The following is a 21,270-nucleotide window of genomic DNA, read 5'->3' as shown; positions in this document are numbered from 1 at the left end:
TCTCTCTGCCTGGCAGCTAGACCGGTTCAGATTGTGCCTCGCCACCATCTGCCTGGTCTCCAACCTGTTGTCATCCAAGGCTGGTTTTAGTTTCCTGTGTCCACTGTTGTTGGACTGTGTTTCATGCCTCACCTACCCTCTTGTGCTCTGTCTGTTGCATGAATAAACCCTTGGTCATTCTACATTTGGGTCCTCTCTCACAGATCTTGACCAGAGCGTTGTTGAGAGACAACAGAAATGTACTGAAAGCACATGGGAAAAGAAGTGTCCTTTTTTATGCTGGCACAATATGATGGTGAGTAAATGATTCATTGGATCAGTTTAAGCTCGTGGAAAGAAAACCCATTTCGGATTTTCTGCTGTAAAGCCGTATCCTTGCAAAGCTGCTTTGAGACAATGTGTATTTTAAAAAGCGCTATGCAGATAAATAGAAATTGAACTGAAACTAGCATTGGGGCACAAAGACCACTCGCATTTACTTCAGACAATGCTAAAATATGAATTCTTTTTGTGAAGATGATGCAGAACAAACAGCTCAGATCTGGGACTCCTGTGAATCTGACAGAAGAACGTTTGCTGTCACATCTGCCTCTTGAGGCAGCGACTGTTGAAATCAATAGCTGTGCTAATGCATCACAAGTTTTATGCAGGCCGCTTTTAGGTCTCTGTAGGAATAATAGAAGCTGTAAGACTTTGTTATAAAAATACAACTCTTTGAAACACGATAACAGTTTTAAAGTGTAATTAACAGCTAAATTGTTGATGATGAAGCTGAATCCTGTGGCAACAAATCAATGGAACATCAATATATGCTGCTTGATGTGGTTAAATGACTTATTTCGGCCAATAAAAGCCATTTCTTGTGGTAGTGCATCGATTTCGGCGAACTTTTTATCCTGACTGCTGGTAATTGTGCTCTTGTGTAAATGCACACACAGCCTCGTGAAGGTGAGGTCACATATGGGTCTGTTTCAAATTACCTCCATCTATCAGCTCCGAGTCGCATTGGATTCCAGGTATTAGTGATTAGAGCAGATGACAGATTCTGAGAAGAGAGATTTAAAGGCAATCTCAGTAAAACTGCAGGCTGGAAACTTCAGCATTTTCTTTTGCTCAGCATCTAGAGTCTTTCATCCACACAGTTTCCCACGTGGCCCATTTCAGTCAGTTCACTCTATCTCTCTCTCAAATACACACACCCCTTGCCTTACCTATAGTATCACCTGAATAATGATTTTCACTGCTTGTTCTGTTTAATTCATTCAAATGAGCTAAAGCAACAGGATTGTTGAACATTGTTTGTCAAACTTAATTCCATTGCATGCAATAAATGATAAATATAACTGGAGTTTACTTAATCTATTCATGTTTGTGTTGTTTTATTTTACTTTATTTTTATTTATCTTTAATTGATTTGTTTTGCATTAAATGAAACTAGGCAGTGCATTTTTAGTTCCCAGCATGCTTTCCATAGGACTGAATTGTGAGAATAAGTGCTGAAAGTAAGTGTTATTTATGCATTTTTGAACAAAGGGAAAGGCATAGTGCTTAACATTCAATCATGTTTGACATTTAAAATAGTTTCTGTTCATTTTAAGATTTTATGGTTACCATTGTGCTGAAGAGCTTGCACAATGTAATTGAGATGATATAATTGAAAAGTAATAAAAAGTGCAACTAAAAATCTTTAGTGGAACTAAAAATGCATGTCCACGCAATCACTTAAAAACTTGGTAACATCAAATATTTAAGAAATACTTTATTTTCTTTTATCTAGTCATGCAGGACCAAGATTCTTATTTATGATTTCTTGCCAAAAGGACTGACAATGTTTAATAATTGACAAAATTCTTTAAAAAAAAGGGTAATTTAAATATTTAAAAATATTTGAATTATTTATATAGATAAATTTTGTATTATAAGAAAAAAAATTACCTAATACTGTTTAAATTACATCAGTAGGTGAAAAAAAAATCTAAAAACTGAAAAAATTAATATCTAATTTTTGAATGATCATAAATCATGTTCATTCAGTTTATTCTGGAGGATGCAGGAGTGACATTGAAGCACATTTTTCAAATAAACTGATCTCAGACCAAAGCAAGGTCCAGCAAATAAAGGCAAGCCAATAAAGCTCTTGTCTAGTATGCAAAAATAGGCAATTTATAACAGAATAAAAGTCAGAGTGAAGAGTTCTGGAGGTGACATCTGTACACAGCATCTCCATAATCACATATGGGGAGAAGGATGCAGACCAAGTGTGTTTTGGCAGACAGAGTAAAAGACAAAGCTTGGTGTGGTACAAAATCAAAGTTTGGGTTTCACCTTCAGCTGGACGTTGGCTCGGTAGCAGGCACATACAGAGGGGGATGCTTTCAGAGCTCAAGCCCACTGCCCTCTCTCAACAATTATCAACAATAACACTGTGGTCAATATTGGGTGTACAAAACAGTAACTAATTGCTCAGAACTTAGAAAATATGTTTATTTTTACTTATATCTGTCAGTCTGAGATTGTGTTGCTATAGATCAGGGTTGCCAGGTTTTCACAACAAAACCCGCCAAATTGCTACTTAAAACTAGCCCAAAACTATCCCGAACGCATTCTAGGACCTTCCAGGACCTCCCGACCTTCTAGGGAGATCCTCTTTTAAAAATCGCGTTCCGGGGGATAAAATACACGTCTGGTAAATTTGTATTTCAGGAGTTAAATATAATGTTTTTAAAGTCGCTTCAAACTGCGGACATCAAAAAACCTGATGCAACAGTATTAAAATACCCCAATTCTGTGGGAAAACCATGGACTTGGCAACACTGCTATAGATTTTATGTATATAAATATGGATGTATGCATATAATTTTGCTATAGAAATTGTTACATTGGAATTACTCCATACTGTATATAACTGCCCAAGATGTTTTAAACTAATTTAGGTGAAAACATTTCAGTCTGTTCATTTTGCAAAGCTAGAGACTTGGGTTATGTGGATACAGCTCACAAACTTTACACATTTTTTTGAATGTGCTTTTTGGAGCTTGACAGTTCTATTCAACATCATCTCAATTCTTTTTCTGTTTCACTGCTAAAAAAAATATGGGTTTGGGACAACATGGGGAGAGTAAATTTTCTTTTACTTTTCTTTACTTTTCTTTTCTTTTCTTTTCTTTTCTTTTCTTTATTTTCTTTTCTTTTATTTTCAGGTTGACTCTTTATGTTCTTTCTTTCTTTATAAAAATATTCTTTTTTTAAATATTGACAAAAAAAAAAGTAACAGTAAATTTTTACTGGAGAAATGGACAGTCTAGGGCACAACAACTAGACACTGTGACATTACCCCACCAGAAAACACAAAAGTTCAGGAGGGAGGTGGAAAGGAGGCGGATGAGGGGGAGGGATGGTGGTCCAGGCCCATGTGGTGTAAGACGGCTTGAGGCCAGAAGTAAACCAGGAAACCAGGGCAGAGTCAGCAGAAAAAGAGGCTAGGGAGAGCCTGGCCAGTCAGGAGGCCAGGGCGGGGCCGACGACCACCACAGTAAGGCCGACGAACCAAAGATACCTACGGTGGAGCTGATGGAGCTGAGGACCACTTCAACAGAGCAGATGGAGCTGAAGATCCCCATGGCGGAGCAGATGACCACCACAGTAAGGCTGACGGGACCAAAGATCCCCACAGTCAGGCTGAACTGGAACAGAGTTTGTAAACGGCCTCCTTGATTGTAACAGGACAGGCAGAGAGTTCACAGATGGCCTCCATAGTCGTGACAGGACCAACAGAGAGGTCACAGATCGTCTCCTTGTAAGTGGTTGCCCATGGCCTGAGAGGAGCTGAAGCGATCACCGCTGCCATCTCTGGAGGTTCTGCAGCGGATGCCCCCACCTCTGGAGGTTCTGCAATGAACTCAGGAGCACTACTGGAATGAACAATTTTAATGGGATCTGGAGCAGATTCCCAGCCTGGAGCGGGCTCTGGAGAGGATTCTGTGGGTTCCTGGACAGGATCAGGCTCTTGTATGGACTCTGAGAGCTCCCGGACTGGAGCGAGCTCTTGAGTGGACTCGGAGGGCTTCCGAACAGGAGCAGGCTCTGGAGTGGACTCGGAGAGCTCCCGGACTGGAGTGGGCTCTGGGGTGGACTCGGAGGGTTCCCGGACTGGAACAGGCTCTTAAGTGGATTCAGAGCGTTCCTGGACTGGACCGGGCTCTGGAGTGTACCTTTGTGCTAGATCAAACTCGGAAATGGGCTCACTGATTGGGGTGGGTTCTAAAGTAGAGTTTTGGGCTGAAGCAGATTCTGAAGCAGACTCATTGACAGGAGTGGGCTCTGGAACAGATTCCAGAGCAAACTTATTGGCAGTAGTAAGCTCTGACATAAATTCTTGAACTGAAACAGACTTATAAACTGAAACAGACCCAAGAGCTGAAGAACTGTCCAGTGGTGTCTCTGCTAACTTAGAGCTCAGTCTCGAATACCTTGGGGTTGCCTTACTGACCTCAGTAGCTCCGTTCACGACGACCGGGAACACAGAAGTGGTGTCAGTGAAGGCTGAAGGTTCTGGCATAAGCCCCATGCTGGCTGGAGAGTCTGGTCTATCGGCCATCTTGACTGAGGACTCTGAATTTACTATAGTCTTAAGTTCAGTCATCTCATCTGAAGATAAGGGGTAGTCCAAGCAGCTGTAAAACACTTGAATTAGCTCAGAGTCCTTATACTGTAGTCCCACAGCCAATGTCCAGAAAGTCCGATTGAATCCCGAAATCGCTACTCCGTTCTGACGATAAGCAGCCAATGCCTGACGTCTTGCCTTTAATTCCTACTTGGTAAAAGGAGGGGCGATACGAAAACCCATGCTGCTGGATCTGTGATGATCAAGGTTTTTGTCACATATTGCTCTGAGACAAGCATAAGATTCAAATGCAGTAATGTTACTGGGAATTCCAGAATCGTAGACAAAAAACAGGCAAGGGTCAAAACCAGCAAAACCAAATACAAAGATAAATCAAGGGGGAAAGGCAAAAGAGTAAATCCATAAAGCAGGCAAAATCCAAAAACCACAAGACATGAACAGATGTAGAGCAGTGAGCAGAAGAGCAGTGTGACACATCACAAAACCTTGATGACAAACACAGACACAAACACAGATTAAATAGAGGCACAAAGTAATACAAATGACATACAGCTGATGACAATCAGTCCAGAAGAGACTAGGAAAGGAACTATGGGAATTTGTGTTCATGACCATGTAACAGTGAAAGGGGAGAGTGCCACCAAACTGACAGTCTTACATTACAACCATACATTTGAGGTCTAAACAAATATGGTCTTGCTTAAAAAAAACTCTTAAAACTACATTCCATGACAAAAAAAAACTGTATTATTTATAAATTATAATGGATTTGTGTGTCCGCCATGACACCGCATGTGATACAAATGTTGAAATGGGCGGAGTGCTGATATCACTAGAATATAGCACAGCTCTCAGCCAATCAGATTCAAGAACCAGAAAGAACTGTTGTTCAAATTATACTAAATGTGCACTTCTAGTGTATTACAAATCCTAAAAGATTATTAAATATATGAATCATATGAATCATATATTGAATGATTAGGCTCCTCCCGAACCTATGTTTGGAACTTCATTTCAACGATAATAAAATTATTTAAAAAACTCCCATCTCATGTTCTCCCTCAACTTCAAAATCATCCTATATCACTGTTTTACCTTTTTTAGTAGGGGTGTTTGATCTTCTTTGCATGTTCACTTTCCAAAGACTGGGTCGGTACTTCTGCAGCAATGTAGGATGATTTTGAAATGATTTTTGAAGTTGAGGGAGAAAATACGATTGGACTTTTTCAACATACCCTAACTGTCTTGAGCCAGAATACACAGAGTTCAGGGAGAGCAAGAGAAGATGAGCGTTTGAGATTAAAAAGTATTTAAATTGTATTTTTTTATGAAAATAACCAATCATTTCGCTATATAAGACACTTCTTCCTCGGCTGGACTCGTTTACAGCTGCATTTGGGATCGCAAAATGCATTTTGGAAGTTCAAAATCGGAGCATATCAGTCCATTATATGGAGAAAAATCCTGAAATGTTTTCCTCAAAAAACAATTTCTTTACAACTGAAGAAAATCATCTTGGATGACAAGGGGGTTGTTTTGGAAGGGACTTCTCCTTTAAGCATATTATTCTTTTGCATGTCCTAATATTCAAGGATTTCATGTTATATCAAATGCTTTGTATGTAAACTGAAAATACAAACTATCTATTCACAAGGCTGGTGGTAGGAAGCAGAACAGGTTACAGTTATCAACCAATGCGTTTAATTCCATAACAGCCGAAAATTGGCCAGTTAATCAGCCTGGATGATATATTGGTGTATTACTATTCAAACTGATTCCATTTGTCATCATATCAGCAATGGAAGGGCGCTATTATCCTACAACACCACCCAATCACACAATAGAGTAATTGTTCGGTTTTTCTCAATTCTAGTTCAACACTTTCTGTCCTACTAACAAGTTTCCACTCTCTATGCAATATCACAGACCTAAATAGCAATTCCATCATCATCATCATCATCATCCGAGTCTCACACACTCCAGTGCTTAAACATGATGAAACCCGGAGAGATGAGACAGTTGTGCTTGGTGGAGGCACCGAACAAGCAGAGGAGGTGATTACACATGCAGCTTCTCCAAAATAACATATGATGAAGTGTCATAATGGAGCTCATCACTTTTTATCATTTTCCTTGCAAGTGTCTCCAAATATCCCACCCGTAACTGTTGGAGCAGCATGGAAACATTTCATAATGCCATTTTATGCACTGCAATACATAAACGCACAGCCAGTGGTTTGTTACGCAACAGTCTTTTGCTCTTAACTTATCAAACATGTGTATCCCAAAACCTACAGGCATAATTAAAAATAATTATTAGCTGGTAAACGTGAAGGTTAACTGCAAGATGAAGGGCCGCAAGTTCTTTATTAAAAAAAAAGAAAGTGGGCCTTGATATCTGCGGTGTTGCCTGCTTCACAATGGCAGTTTCTTTAATTAAAAAGCCAGCAGGGATCTAAATGTCATCCAAATACTGCTGTTTAGCATCGTGATGGATACCAGTGTCTGCATGTGGCTGTGCTTCTCTGATATACGTGCTTTCTGTTCAAAATAAGCTCTGTAAATGCAAAGATTTGTGTTTATGGTAATGCAATTACAGCTGAAGTGTTCAGGACAGGTTATTCCAGGGGGTTTAAAAGCAATAATGTGCAGCTTGTGTTTTTATAAAGTGCTTATATTACATAATTCATACCTAAAAATGTGTTTTCATTTAAATCGTCCTTTTAAAGATGGGCTGACTGTTCTTGGTGGATGAGCTCCTGGTTATAAGATACTGATGTAATTCCAGTGGGTGGATTGTCTTCTGTGTAAACAGTCTCTTTCTGAAATCCTTCTGTGTATTAAAAGAAAGCCAATAGGTTTATTGGTTTTACATGGTCGTGACAGCAGTTATATTGGCTATACCTTTACACCTTCAACATTAATAAGTAAAATATGTGAACACATGGAATATTCCAGGTTAAAAATGTACTCCTCCTCATGTTGTCCCTTGTAAAAAAAAGAAGTATACTTTAGCATACACAACGAGTCAAAAGTTTTTGAACAGTAACATTTTAATGTTTTTCAAAGAATTCTCCTCTGCTCACCAAGCCTGCATTTATTTATTTCAAAATATAGCAAAATCAGTAACATTGTGAAATATATATTTTTTAAATTTAAAATAACTGCTTTCTACTTTAATACATTTTAACATGTAATTTAGTCCTGTGATCAAAGCTACATTTTCAGCATTATCACTCCAGTCTTCAGTGTCACTGTCACGGGTATGTCGTCGTGTGCGGGAATGAACAGGAGGAGAGCGGAGATCCAATATTTGCAGGTTTATTAAACAATCCAAAAAGCACAGAAACCAAGGGAGAACAGCAGAGACCAGCAACCACAACGAAACACACAGTGAAACAATACAATCACCGACCAAGACCAGGGGCACAACCAAACTTAAATACACAGAAACAGGGGAGTGGTAACAAACGAGGAAACGAGGGGAAGTACAAATAAGGGCAAGACTGAACCAAAAGAACAAACCTAAGGGGGGAAAACCTGGACTAAACCAAAAACACAGAAACACAAGGGAAAGACACTAGGAAAACCAAGACAAAACAGAACACAATCCTGACATTACCCCCCTTACAAGGCGCGACTCGCGCCGTAACACACACTAGGGTGGGAGGGTGGGTGCTCTGGAGGTCGGTAGGCAGGGACACAGGAGACACCGGATATGGGGACGGCCTCCAGGGCGGACCAGGGAGCTCAGGGGCCCATGGCGGGTCTGAGGACTCAGGGGGCCATGGCCAAGCACACAGTTCTTGTGGCCATGGCGGGTCCAGGGGTTCAGGAAGCCATGGCCGGGTAAGCAGTTCAGGAGGCCATGGCTGATCAGGAAGTAGCCCCCCAAAATTTTCTTGGGGGGGATTTATGGTACTGATAGCCCTAGGGAGCGCTGGAGGGCGCGCTGGAGGAGAAGCGCGCGCAGACTCTGGAGGGCGCGCTGGAGGAGGAGCGCGCGCAGACTCTGGAGGGCGCGCTGGAGGAAGAGCGCGCGCAGACTCTGGAGGGCGCGCAGACTCTGGAGGGCGCGCAGACTCTGGAGGGCGCGCAGACTCTGGAGGGCGCGCAGACTCTGGAGGGCGCGCAGACTCTGGAGGGCGCGCAGACTCTGGAGGGCGCGCAGGACCCTTCCAGGACAGCTGCGTCACGGCCTGGGACCTGGGGAGAGCAGGGACAGAGGAGGCGGACAGAAGAGAGGGAGAAGCATAGAGTTTATGGGTGAACGCCGCCCCCATAGGAGGCTCTACAGCCGGAGCTGACACCTCTGGGGGCCTGGGCGCGGCTTCTCTGACAGATAAGGCCTCAGGGGCGGACTTGAGACCAGACCGGATCTTTGGCGTGGGCTTGTGATTAGACGTGACCTCAGGATCTGACTTGTGAACAGAATTGACCTCAGGACCACAGTGTGCAGCCCACACACACCAAATGGCAACCGCCGTTAAAGGAATTGCAGTAGCGGGTGGCAGGGTCTCTCTGCAGGTCATCATGATCGTGGGAGACGAGACATGGTGGGCCTCAGGGCTGTCAGATGAGACTTGACTTGGCTTATGAGGATTAAGGGTGACTTGACTTGATACTGGGAACGCAGCTGTCATTGGGCTTGATTCAGGAAATGCAGCTGCAACTTGACTCAACTCAGGAAGTGCAGCTGCAATATGACTTGACTCAGGAAACACAGCAGTAATGTGATTGAACTCAAGAACCTCCATTATAACTTGGCTTGACTCCTGGGGAACTGCTGTGACTTTGCTAGATTCAGAAACGACAGCTTTGTTTGGACTTGACTCAGAAGACATACCAGGAATTTGACTTGACTCAGCCGTGACGTGACTTGACTCTGAGACAGCAGCAATCACGACTTGGCTCCTGAAGATCAACTGTGGCTTGACTTGACTCAGGAAAGACCGTTCTGATCCTACTTGACACAAAAACCTCAGTCCTAACTGTACCTTGCACAAGAACGGAAGCCTTGACCTTGCTTGACTCAGGAGTCATGGCTGTGACTTTGCTTGACTCAGGGACTACTTCAGGAAAGATGGCTATGATGGGTGCAGACTCAGGAGCAGAAGACATAATGTGATCAGGCGGTGGCTTGGCTGACGTGGTGTTAGCGGGCGCTGGCTTGGCTGATGAGTCCTTAGCAGGCTGTGGTTTGGCTGACGTGGCGTGAGCGGGCACTGGTTTGGCTGATGGGGCCTTAGCAGGCTCTGACGTGGCTGCCATCTTGTACAGTGGCTCTGGCGTGGCAGCCATCTTGTGCAGTGGCTCTGGCGTGGCAGCCATCTTGTGCAGTGGCTCAGGAAAGACGGCTGTAACTTGACTTAAGACAGGAGCAACAGTGTTAACTTGACTTGATACTGGAACAGCAGCCGTAGCTTGACTTGGTTGAAGGAACGCACCTGGAACTTGACTTGACTCAGAAGATACAGCTTTGATTAGACTTGACTCAGGGGTCGCAGCTGCCACTTGACTTGCTTCGGGGAACGTAACCGTTCCTTGACTTGACTCGGGAAGCGCCGCCGTAACTTGACTTGACTCAGTAAACACAGCTGCGACATGACTTGCCTCAGAAGACACAGCTGCAGCTTGACTTGATTCTGGAACAACAGCGGTCACTTTATTTGACACTGGAACAACAGCAGCAGCTTGACTTGACACTGGGACTATAGCTGCAACTTGACTTGACTCTGGAAGCGAAGCTGTGTCCTGCCTTGGCTCAGGAAATGGAGCTGTGTCTTGACTAAGCTCAGGAAGTGACAAAGGAGACGTGGGCTCTGCCTCTGACGGCGCGGTCATTTGAGGGCGCTCTGGCAAGAACGCCATCTTGGCCGGGGGCTCAGGAACGGAGGCCATCTTGGCCGGGGGCTCAGGAACGGAGGCCATCTTGGCCGGGGGCTCAGGAACGGAGGCCATCTTGGCCGGAGACTCTGGCGTGGCGGCCGTCTTGCATGCAGACTCTGGCGTGGCGGCCATCTTGCGAACAGACTCTGGCGTGGCGGCCATCTTGCGAACAGACTCTGGCGTGGCGGCCATCTTGCGAACAGACTCTGGCGTGGCGGCCATCTTGCGTACAGACATTAGTGGTGGGTCCAGCACACTGGCCATCAAGGTTGGCCATGACCTCGGAGGGCTGGCCGCGATCTCCGGACTGACGATGCGAGAGGAGGAATAACGAACAGGAGGAAGCGCAGGAAGACCAGAGGGAGCGGGCCGGTCGGGACTGCATGTGGAGGAAGCTGGCTGATGGTGGGCTGGAGCGGCAACGTGTTCTCTAATGGGGGAAAGATCGGAATCTTTCACATCAACGTAAAAATCGGAATGACTGAGGGTGAGGACCTGGTTGATAAATTCAGCAACCGGTTTATAGCGATCCTCATAGGGTATGGAACTGAGCAACTGGGAATTATTTAGCCCCATTAGAAAACACGTATTAATCATTGCATCGCTCCAACTCACCAGATGACAAACCTCCAAGAATTCCTCCACATATCGTTCCACCGGCCTCATCCCCCGACGAATGCCCATGATCCTCCTCTCGGCATCCATGTTGTTGTCTTTAGGTCGGTGATTCTGTCACGGGTATGTCGTCGTGTGCGGGAATGAACAGGAGGAGAGCGGAGATCCAATATTTGCAGGTTTATTAAACAATCCAAAAAGCACAGAAACCAAGGGAGAACAGCAGAGACCAGCAACCACAACGAAACACACAGTGAAACAATACAATCACCGACCAAGACCAGGGGCACAACCAAACTTAAATACACAGAAACAGGGGAGTGGTAACAAACGAGGAAACGAGGGGAAGTACAAATAAGGGCAAGACTGAACCAAAAGAACAAACCTAAGGGGGGAAAACCTGGACTAAACCAAAAACACAGAAACACAAGGGAAAGACACTAGGAAAACCAAGACAAAACAGAACACAATCCTGACAGTCACATGATCCTTCAATCATTTTAATATGCTCATTTGCTGTTCAAGAAACAGAGAAATTAAAGAAATAAATACTAGAAATTATTATTTAGCAAGGATGCTTTAAACTAATCAAAAGTGATGATAAAGACATTTATAATGTTACAAAAGATTTCTATTTCAGATAAATGCTGAAACCTGGAGTAATGATGCTAAAAATTTAGCATTGAAATCACAGGAATACAGTTTACAAAATAAAACATTTTAAAATATATTCAAATAGAAAACACTTATTTTAAATTTTACCGGTAAAAAACGAATATATAATATATATACCTTAAATTGTATATTAAATGCTATTTGTTACTTAAGTAGGACAATGGCAAATAAAAATAAAATTGCCAAATAAAATTAGTTTTATTATCTTTGCAATATGGTTAAAGTGTAACTGTCGAATACACTGTGGCAGCATTTATAGTAAACCAAAACATGTTTTAATTTCATGTCAACTGGTATTTAATTATATTGTAATTACTTATTTATTATGATGAAGTTGCAATTTACTATGGTATAAATATGTTAACTAAGTATCATGCATCACTGAATATGTTTTAAAATGATTTTAAAATGTACTTTCAACTAGAACCTTTAATTTGTGATTATTACAAGGTAATTATTGGCATTTAATATCATTATTATTATACTACATGCCAGTAAAATTTATTTCTTCCAAAAAATACTTTGAAGTACAATTGCACATTTAATACAATTTAGCACACTTCTTTTCACAAGGGCATGTCTGTCAAGCTTCAGAAAGGAGATAAAAATCACAATTAAATTCCATGTGGCTTGTGTAAAAGCCTATATTTCAGTCTTCTAGCTTTGTGTGAGGAACAAAGTGAAATTTGAGGCATTGTGTCAAGTTTTATTTTCTGTTTGGTCATGCAAGAAGTTTTCATTTTACTGACATTCAACCTGACACAATGTGTCTAAAGGTACCATATCATAGTCACTCGAGCCTAGGTCACTTTAAACTGTTATTACACTTAAAAATAAAGTTGCTTTAAAGGGTTCTTCAAGTGATGCCATAGAAGAACTATTCATGGTTCCACAAAGAACCATTCAGTCAAAGGTTCTTTAAAAAACCATCTCGTTCTTACCTTTTTATAATCTGAAGAAACTGCTTTCACCACAAAGAACCTTTTGTGAAACAGAAAGGTTCTTCAGATGTTAAAGGTGTCATGCCCCTGTGGACTGTTTTGTTGGTTTTGCCCTCTTGTGCCCTTATTTGGTCTTTCCTGTTCCGTTTCTTGTTAAGTGTTCATTGGTTAATTTCCCACACCTGTCTTTGTATTCGTTCACACCCCTGTATAAGTTTGATTCAGTTCCTTGTTTCTTGTTCGTTCTTAATGTTAGTTTATGTCGTGTTTGCATGTGTTTTTCCCTGCTGTTCCAGTTTGTTCCTGTTTCAGTTTTGGATTATTTTATTAAAGCACATTTTCATTATTTCCTTGTTCCTGCGACTCCTTCCCACACTAGTGAACCAGCTGAGCTGGCACGATGCTGCTTTAGGTGCGTGTTTTCAGCTGGGGTTTGATGATGAGACTATCCGTTGCGATCTTCCCATTTGTGAGTATTGTCACACGGACGGTCTCTGTGGCTCCCTCTATCCCCCACCAGCGGGAACCCTCACCGGAGTTCTAAGATTCCGTGCCTGGGACCGGGTCTCCCGGTTCACTTCCTCTTTGTCGGCCATTTTACAGCGTTGCGCGGGCTGGCGCTTCGCGAAGTTTTGTTAGTCATGCTCTCAATCCTAAGCGTTCTTTCCTCGGACTGCCTACTCGTTGCCAACCGGACTGTTTATCGTGTGTGTGAACCTTTGCTGCCTGCCTTTTACCGACCCTCGCGCTCCCCTTGGATTATTCCCTTTGATCGCCGCCGGCCCCGACCTACTGCATGGACTTTGACTACCCGATTGGATTTACCTTCACCACACCTGTCCGCCGTTGTTGACCCGAGCTTGTTGTTTACGTCTGAGTGTTTAATAAAGCTGTTGCAAATGGATCCAACGCCTCCGGATTCTTCCGTGACTCCGTTACAGAAAACTTCGCCACCGACGGATCCAGCGACAGCAGGTCAGATCGCTTCCGAAGTCTCCGCCCAGGCCACAATGTTGACACGCCACCAACAGCAACTGGAGCATCTGACCGCCCTAACCGAGCAGCTAGTGCGGGCCGTACAGGGACTGCAGGTCGCTACACCGCCAGCAGCACCTCCTCCTACTGCCAGCCCGCCCCCCGCCGCACCTCCAGTCACCGCGAGTCCCCGACTGGCTTTCCCCGAAAAGTTCGACGGTACACCAGGCAAGTGCAAGGGGTTCCTTCTGCAGTGTACTTTGTTTGTCAACCAACAGCCACATCTTTACCCCACCGACGAGGGGCGGATTGCGTTTGTTTGCTCTTTGCTTACTGGGAAGGCGTTGGAGTGGGCCACCGCAGTATGGGACCTCGGGCAGCCTACCTTCCCCTCTTTCACCGCCTTCCTTCGGAGTTTCAAGGAGGTCTTTCAGCCCAGCCCAGAGAGCAGCGAGGCTGGGGAACAGATTATGGCTCTGAGGCAAGGACGTCGCACCGCGGCGGAGTACGCACTGGACTTTCGTACGCTGGCAGCACAGAGCGGTTGGAACGATGGACCCCTCAAGCTTCACTACCGTAAGGGATTACAGCCGGACTTACAGGTGGAGCTGGCCTGTCGGGATGAGAACCTGTCTCTCAGCCAGTATATAGAGCTGTCCATCCGCGTAGACAACGTCATGCGTGCCCGCAAGCCAAGCCGAGCGTTCACCGCATCTCCTCCTTTCCCCTCAGTCCCCATGGCGTCACCAGAACCCATGCAGCTGGGTGTGACCAAACTGTCTGCGGAGGAGAGGGAGCGGCGTCTCAGGAACAACCTCTGCCTGTACTGTGGACAGGCAGGACACATCCGGGCTACCTGTCCCACTCGACCTCCTCGACCACCTGCCTCGGTGAGTTCAGCCAGATTACACCTCAATCGTTGTGAGATCCCCGTGACTCTGCTATGAGGACTTATCTATTCATACCACCGCTTTGATTGATTCCGGCGCTGCCGGTAATTTCATTGACGCTGATTTCGTTAGGACTAATCATCTGCCCATTCTCTCCTGTGTCTCTCCGGTGGCAGTGGCCGCCCTCGACGGGCGACCATTAGGGACAGGACGGATAGAGCACACGACAGGGGACCTCACTCTCCACACCGAACCTCAGCACAAGGAGACCATCCGCTTCTTCATCATCACCTCACCCCGAACACCTCTCATCCTCGGTTACCCCTGGCTGCATCAACATGAACCCACCATCTCCTGGTCAGAAGCAACAATTACACACTGGTCCTCCCGCTGCCAGCCCCACTCCAGCCAGCCTGCCGTACAACTCACTGCTTCACCCAAGCCCCATAGCTCCAGGAGCATCATTCCCGAGGAATATCAGGACCTTCTCGAGGCCTTCAGTACCATCAAGGCCACCCATCTACCTCCTCACCGCGCTGGGGATTGCGCCATAGATCTAGTCCCGGGAGCCTTACCCCCCAGAGGACGTGTCTTCCCGCTCTCGCAGCCTGAGTCCGAGGCCATGAACCAGTACATACAAGAGGAGCTCGCTAAGGGCTTCATCCGACCCTCTACCTCACCAGCCTCGGCCGGGTTTTTCTTCGTAAAGAAGAAGGACGGCGGCCTCCGCCCATGCATTGACTACCGAGCACTCAACGCCATCACAGTCAAGTACCGTTATCCTCTCCCGCTGGTGCCACCGGCCTTGGAGCAGTTAAGAACAGCCAAGATTTACACCAAGCTGGATCTACGCTCGGCCTACAATCTCATCAGGATCAGGGAGGGAGACGAATGGAAGACAGCCTTCTCGACTACCTCGGGGCACTACGAGTACCGGGTGATGCCCTTCGGACTGGCCAATAGTCCTTCGTATTTTCAGGCCTTTATTAACGAGGTGTTCCGGGACATGCTAAATCGATGGGTAATCGTCTACATAGATGACATCTTGATTCACTCGGACTCCTACTCAGAACACGTCCAGCACGTCAGGGCAGTGCTTCAGCGACTCGTCCAGCACCAGTTGTACGCCAAGCAGGAGAAGTGCGAGTTTCATCAACAGAGCATCTCCTTCCTGGGATACATCATTAGTCCAGAGGGGGTCGCTATGGATGAGTCCAAAGTCACTGCCGTTCGGGATTGGCCTCGCCCCAAGACCCTTAAGGAACTACAGCGTTTCCTGGGGTTTTCGAACTTCTACCGTCGCTTCATCCGGAGCTTCAGCTCAGTGGCCTCTCCACTCACTCCAATGATCAAGAAGGGTGACACTCGTCTCTCCTGGTCTCCAGTCGCCATCCAGGCCTTCGAGGAGCTACGTCGGAGGTTCACCACGGCTCCTATACTCCATCATCCTGACCCTAACCGACCCTTCCTCGTGGAGGTCGACGCTTCCAGTACCGGCGTCGGAGCTGTACTGTCACAGAGACAGGGACTTCCCCCCAAGACTGTTCCCTGCGCCTTCTACTCTCACAAGCTAAGCCCAGCAGAGAGGAATTACGACGTGGGCAACAGGGAGCTGTTGGCTATTAAACTTGCACTCGAGGAGTGGCGGCATTGGCTGGAGGGCGCTAGCCACCCTTTCACCATTCTCACGGACCACCGGAATCTGGAGTATCTTCGGTCAGCCAAGGTCTTGAATCATCGACAGGCCAGGTGGTCACTCTCACTCGTTTCCACTTTGAGATTACCTATCGACCAGGATCACAGAATACCAAGGCCGATGCCCTCTCACGAATTCACGAGCCCGACCACGCCCTGACACCGCCTGAGTCCATCCTGCCCCCGTCCGTCATTGTAGCCCCTGTGGCCTGGGACATCATGACGGAGATCGCTGAGGGACACACCCAGGATCCGCCCCCCAATGACTGTCCCGAAAACCTGACCTATGTTCCCCTCAATCTGCGAACCCGGGTGCTTTCCGAAGTGGGGATCGAGGCTACCATACAGCTGCTGCACAACAAGTATCCCCTGATCGAACTGATTAATATGGTCCTTTATTTGAATGGTTCCAACTTCGAAGTCGAGGAGGATTACATGTCTCATCATCCAGCCTCTGAGACACGCCACGTCGTGTTGGCTCACACCACGCCGGGAACCCCCCACATACCTCACCAACGGCTCGGACCGCCTGCCCTGCCCCAAACGAAACCCCCTCGTCCAAGGCTCCATCCGCTTCCTCAGCCCGGAACCGCCGGCCGTGGCCCGCCCTAAACCCCCAGAACCCGCGGCCCGCTCACGGACTCCAGCCGCGGCCCCGTGCTCAAGTCGACCTGCCACCGTCCCGCGCTCAAATCGGCCGGCCGCCGCTCCGCGCTCAAGTCAGCCTGCCTCCGCTCCGCGCTCTAGACCGCAGGCCTCTCATATGGCAAGCCACATGTGCCATAAAGACAGTATGGACCTGGCGATCCGCAGGGGTGTTGATTTCTCTGTGCTCTCTCCTTCGTCTCCGCTGGTCTCGTCCAGTCCTCCACAGCCGGACTGCCGTCCAGAGCCGGAGCGCCCTCCAGAGCCCGCTCCGCCAGAGCGCCCTCCTGAGCCAGCGCCTCCTAAGCCCGGTCCTCCTGTACTCTCCCGGGCTGACAATACCTTAATTTCCCCCAAGAAAATTATGAGCTACCCTTATGAACTGTGTGCTTCGCCATGGCCGCCCGGACTGTGTACTCGGCCATGGCTCCCCGAGCTCCCTGATCCGCCATGGCCGCCTGGACTGTGTACCCAGCCATGGCTCCCCGAGCTCCCTGATCCGCCATGGCCGCCCGGACTGTGTACTCGGCCATGGCTCCCTGAGCTCCCTGACCCGCCATGGCTTCCTGAGCTCCCTGACCCGCCATGGCTTCCTGAGCTCCCTGACCCGCAATGGCTTCCTGAGTTCCCTGACCCGCCATGGCTCCCTGAGCTCCCTGATCCACCCTGGAGGCATTCCTTCTCCCCGTCCGGTGTCTGCCCTGCACGAGCCTCCAGGGCACCCACTCCATGTGGACTGTTGGTTTTGCCCTCTTGTGCCCTTATTTGGTCTTTCCTGTTCCATTTCTTGTTAAGTGTTCATTGGTTAATTTCCCACACCTGTCTTTGTATTCGTTCACACCCCTATATAAATTTGATTCAGTTCCTTGTTTCTTGTCTGTTCTTAATGTTAGTTTATGTCGTGTTTGCATGTTCCAGTTTGTTCCTGTTCCCGTTTTGGATTATTTTATTAAAGCACATTTTCATTATTTCCTTGTTCCTGCGACTCCTTCCCACACACGTCCCTGACAGAAGGTTCTTTATGGAACCATTTAGACAAAAAAAGGAGTGTACACAGTAAAATAAAAAGGTTTGGTTTGGTCTTTCAGTAAGATTAGTATGTTTTTTTTATTATTAAATAATCTGTTCTTTAATATTCTTAAAATGTTAGAACAAAATCATGATACATAGTTCATGGATCTATTTATTTATTTATTTATTTATTTGTTAGACATTAAAAAAAAGTTAATACTTTCAGAATGTAACATTCCTATAATGTTTGCAAAATGACAAAATGGAATGTTCCCTTGACCTTCCAATTACCAAGAATTTAAAAAAAAAAAAAAAAAAAAAAACATTTAAAAAACGGATGTTTTGAACATTCTAAGAACATTCAGAAATATAAAGTTAAGTTAATGGGAACATTGGCAAAATGTTATTAGAACATGTTAGCTGGGGAAAAAAAAACTTAATGTTAAATAATAATAATAATAATAATAATAATTTCATTCTTTTGTTGTTCCAACCACTTTCAATGTCTTTCTTCTGTGAAACACAAAAGAGAAATTTGAGAAATAAAAAGTCACACAGGTTTGGAACGACATGGGGGTTAGTAAATGACAGAATTTTCATTGTTTTGGTGAACTATCTTTTCAACTCCCCATGAAAATAATGTCGCAATGTCTTCCCTTATGGTCCTAATACAGGATTCATTTTCTAATTTCAATCTTTTGATTTGAGCGCAATATGACCTGCGTATTCTTGACAGGCTTTATATGATTCACTCTATTACTATTATCATCAGTTCACATTGAGTTTTGAAATGTTCTCTGTTGTAGCAAGTCCAATTATTACCTCATTATTACTTGATAGCGCTTTTCATTATCTTATATATCTCCTCCAGAATGTGCCTCTCTCTCTCTCTCTCTTTCTCTCACTCTCTCTCTCTAGGTAAGAATAAACCATCCTCATCTGTAAAGGGGTGCACATGTTGGCTGAATACCACAGCATCACATTAACCGCAAATTTTCCTTCTGGATATTCATTCGCGCGTCAAAACATTCACATACGTTCAATCTCGTAAGGTCAACTATGTTTTTATCATCTTGTGCTTTTCACCCACCCCACCGTACATAAACATCTCTCCTGTCCCCCCTCTCTGTCTCACGCTGATGAATCGTCTTGGATGGAGGAATGAACAAAGCCGAGAGCGAGCGAGCGGGCGAGTATTGCTGAGGAGAGTGGAAGAACACGCTCAACTCAGTGATGCTGTCGCCCGGACGACAACATACAGTACAGAGACACAAAAGAAGCAGTGCAAACAAACAGCTGCCAACATAACGCAAAGCCAACCAAAAAATCCCTAGAGACTGAAATACAAGGAGTCTAGTGTTACAGTAAGATTTCATGAAGTAGTTTGTGGTGTTTACATTGAGAAACAAAGACAAGTGCTTTGACTGCAGCGCTGACGGACTCTCTGGCACAGAGGAAGTGCAAACCTTCACGTCCATCCAGAGTGACTCAGGTAAGACACTTCTCGTTTTAATTAACTTCAACATTTTCACCCGAAAGATAAAGTCCTTTGGTTGGTATGTTTGAAGAAGAACAGCTGAAGCATTGGAATTAGACAAGATGGAAAAGTAAAGAAAGTGTTTAGTTGTTTTCAAACCTGGATCACCAAGGTGTGATGTTTTCATCTCATTCAGCAGCTGCTTCTCATACACGCACACGTTTGTTTTTCCATCACTTTCCATTGACTCCCATTAAGTTATAGCAAGCAAATGATATTTTTATTCTCTAAACTTACACCTTCTAGCCATTTATGTCTTTTCATAAACGCATTTTGAATGTTTACCAAGCTTTTTGATGGAAATCACCAACTAGCTCTCGTAACGCAGGTGGTTTTATTCTTGTATGGACATTTGAAGTGTTCAAAAACACACACTCCTCGCCTGAAGATCTGCAAACTCTTACGAATCATTCATCCCGTGTGAACCGGGAGCGCTTGATCTAATATACGCGGCTGCCGGTGGACACATCCGTAAGCACACGCTGGCACCAATCGCTTTATCTCCTATTCCCCTGCCACACGCACATTCACACTCTCACACTGCATTCGATAACATTTAATAGACCTATTGGAGACTGATTTTTCCCCGAGCGGCTCTGCCTCCAATACATCTCCGTCTTCATGTGTCTTGGAAACAGACGGGAGGTTATTGATACTTGTGAACTTTCCTGATTTAGAGAGCGACTAGTGGAGTGTTGTTCAGTCATAAACGATGCTCACCGTCGAGACTGATGCTGTGTGGTGGGATTCACACCACATGAGGTGGTGAAGGAGGATGAGGAAAAAGGTGAGCAGAGGCAGGTGAAGAAAGAAAGAAACAAGGTAGGGGAGGGGGGCTCGACTATTTTTAGCTTCCATCTGATGAGAAGGTTATATAGTCTGCCACATAAACCTGAGACTGGGTTTATGTGCACATATAAACACAAATGCTTGACAATATTACGAAACATTAGGAATAATTCAAAACAAAGGGGGGTTTGCATGAGTCTTATTATATTGATATTGAATGCTGACGCTGCTTTATTGAATTTCCTTTATGAAGGAACTTTACTGTGCGAAAATCAATGTTTAAAACATCAGCATCCATAAACTCCAGAGCCAGCTTGTGAAACATATTCAGGTTGATTCTTTTTACACCCAACCAATTCAATATGAATGCCCGTGAGGGTTATGTCTGATTTCTGCATTATGCATGGTCAGATGCACTGGTGGGATATTTGACCATGTGCAATCCACATCCTGAAATTTTGACTGAAATGTTATTATTAACAACCACAGTGGAGCGGTTTCATCTACCTAGGGAAGATAAGACTCATGCATTTGCATCCGACTGTACTGTAAGTGTGCCCTTTTGAAAGGATAGTTAACCTAAAGGTGACAATGATCGGCAGTGATTTACAATGTCATTCCAAACATTTATGACTTTCTCTCTTGGATCATAAAAGAAGATGTTTAGAGGAATGTTCATGCTGCTCTTTTACATCTCAGCATATGTTGGGAGATAAAAATAAGAGCATAAAAGTAACGTAAAAATGATCCACATGACTCTCCCGAAGCCATACGGTGTTTTTTTTGTGAGGATATAAAAATCATTTTCATCATTTTCTCATTCTCAGGGGCGTTTCTAGGCTTTTATCACTACTGAAAAAGGTGAAAAAGTTTGTCCCTATTTTCATACTCTTTTTGGATATAAATTACATAAATCATTACTTGCAGCACAGAGTCATTTACAAGCCACATACGATAAAGATCAGTTTCATCGTTAACAAATGAT

At 45.0% G+C, this 21,270-nt stretch overlaps 1 protein-coding gene across 1 annotated transcript in view; it reads left to right on the top strand.

Moving 5' to 3' along the window:
* The first annotated feature begins 19,164 nt into the window (after positions 1-19,164).
* Positions 19,165-21,270, top strand: part of disp3 (dispatched RND transporter family member 3) — an 87,976-nt gene continuing 85,870 nt past the window's right edge. The window contains exon 1 of the mRNA XM_051117660.1: positions 19,165-19,451. The gene's annotated coding sequence lies outside the window, so the exon portion shown is untranslated. The remainder of the gene's footprint in view (positions 19,452-21,270) is intronic.

The sequence above is a fragment of the Labeo rohita genome, chromosome 8, assembly GCF_022985175.1.
Source record: "Labeo rohita strain BAU-BD-2019 chromosome 8, IGBB_LRoh.1.0, whole genome shotgun sequence".
Taxonomy (NCBI): Eukaryota; Metazoa; Chordata; class Actinopteri; order Cypriniformes; family Cyprinidae; genus Labeo; species Labeo rohita.
This window is presented reverse-complemented; position numbering and strand designations above follow the sequence as displayed.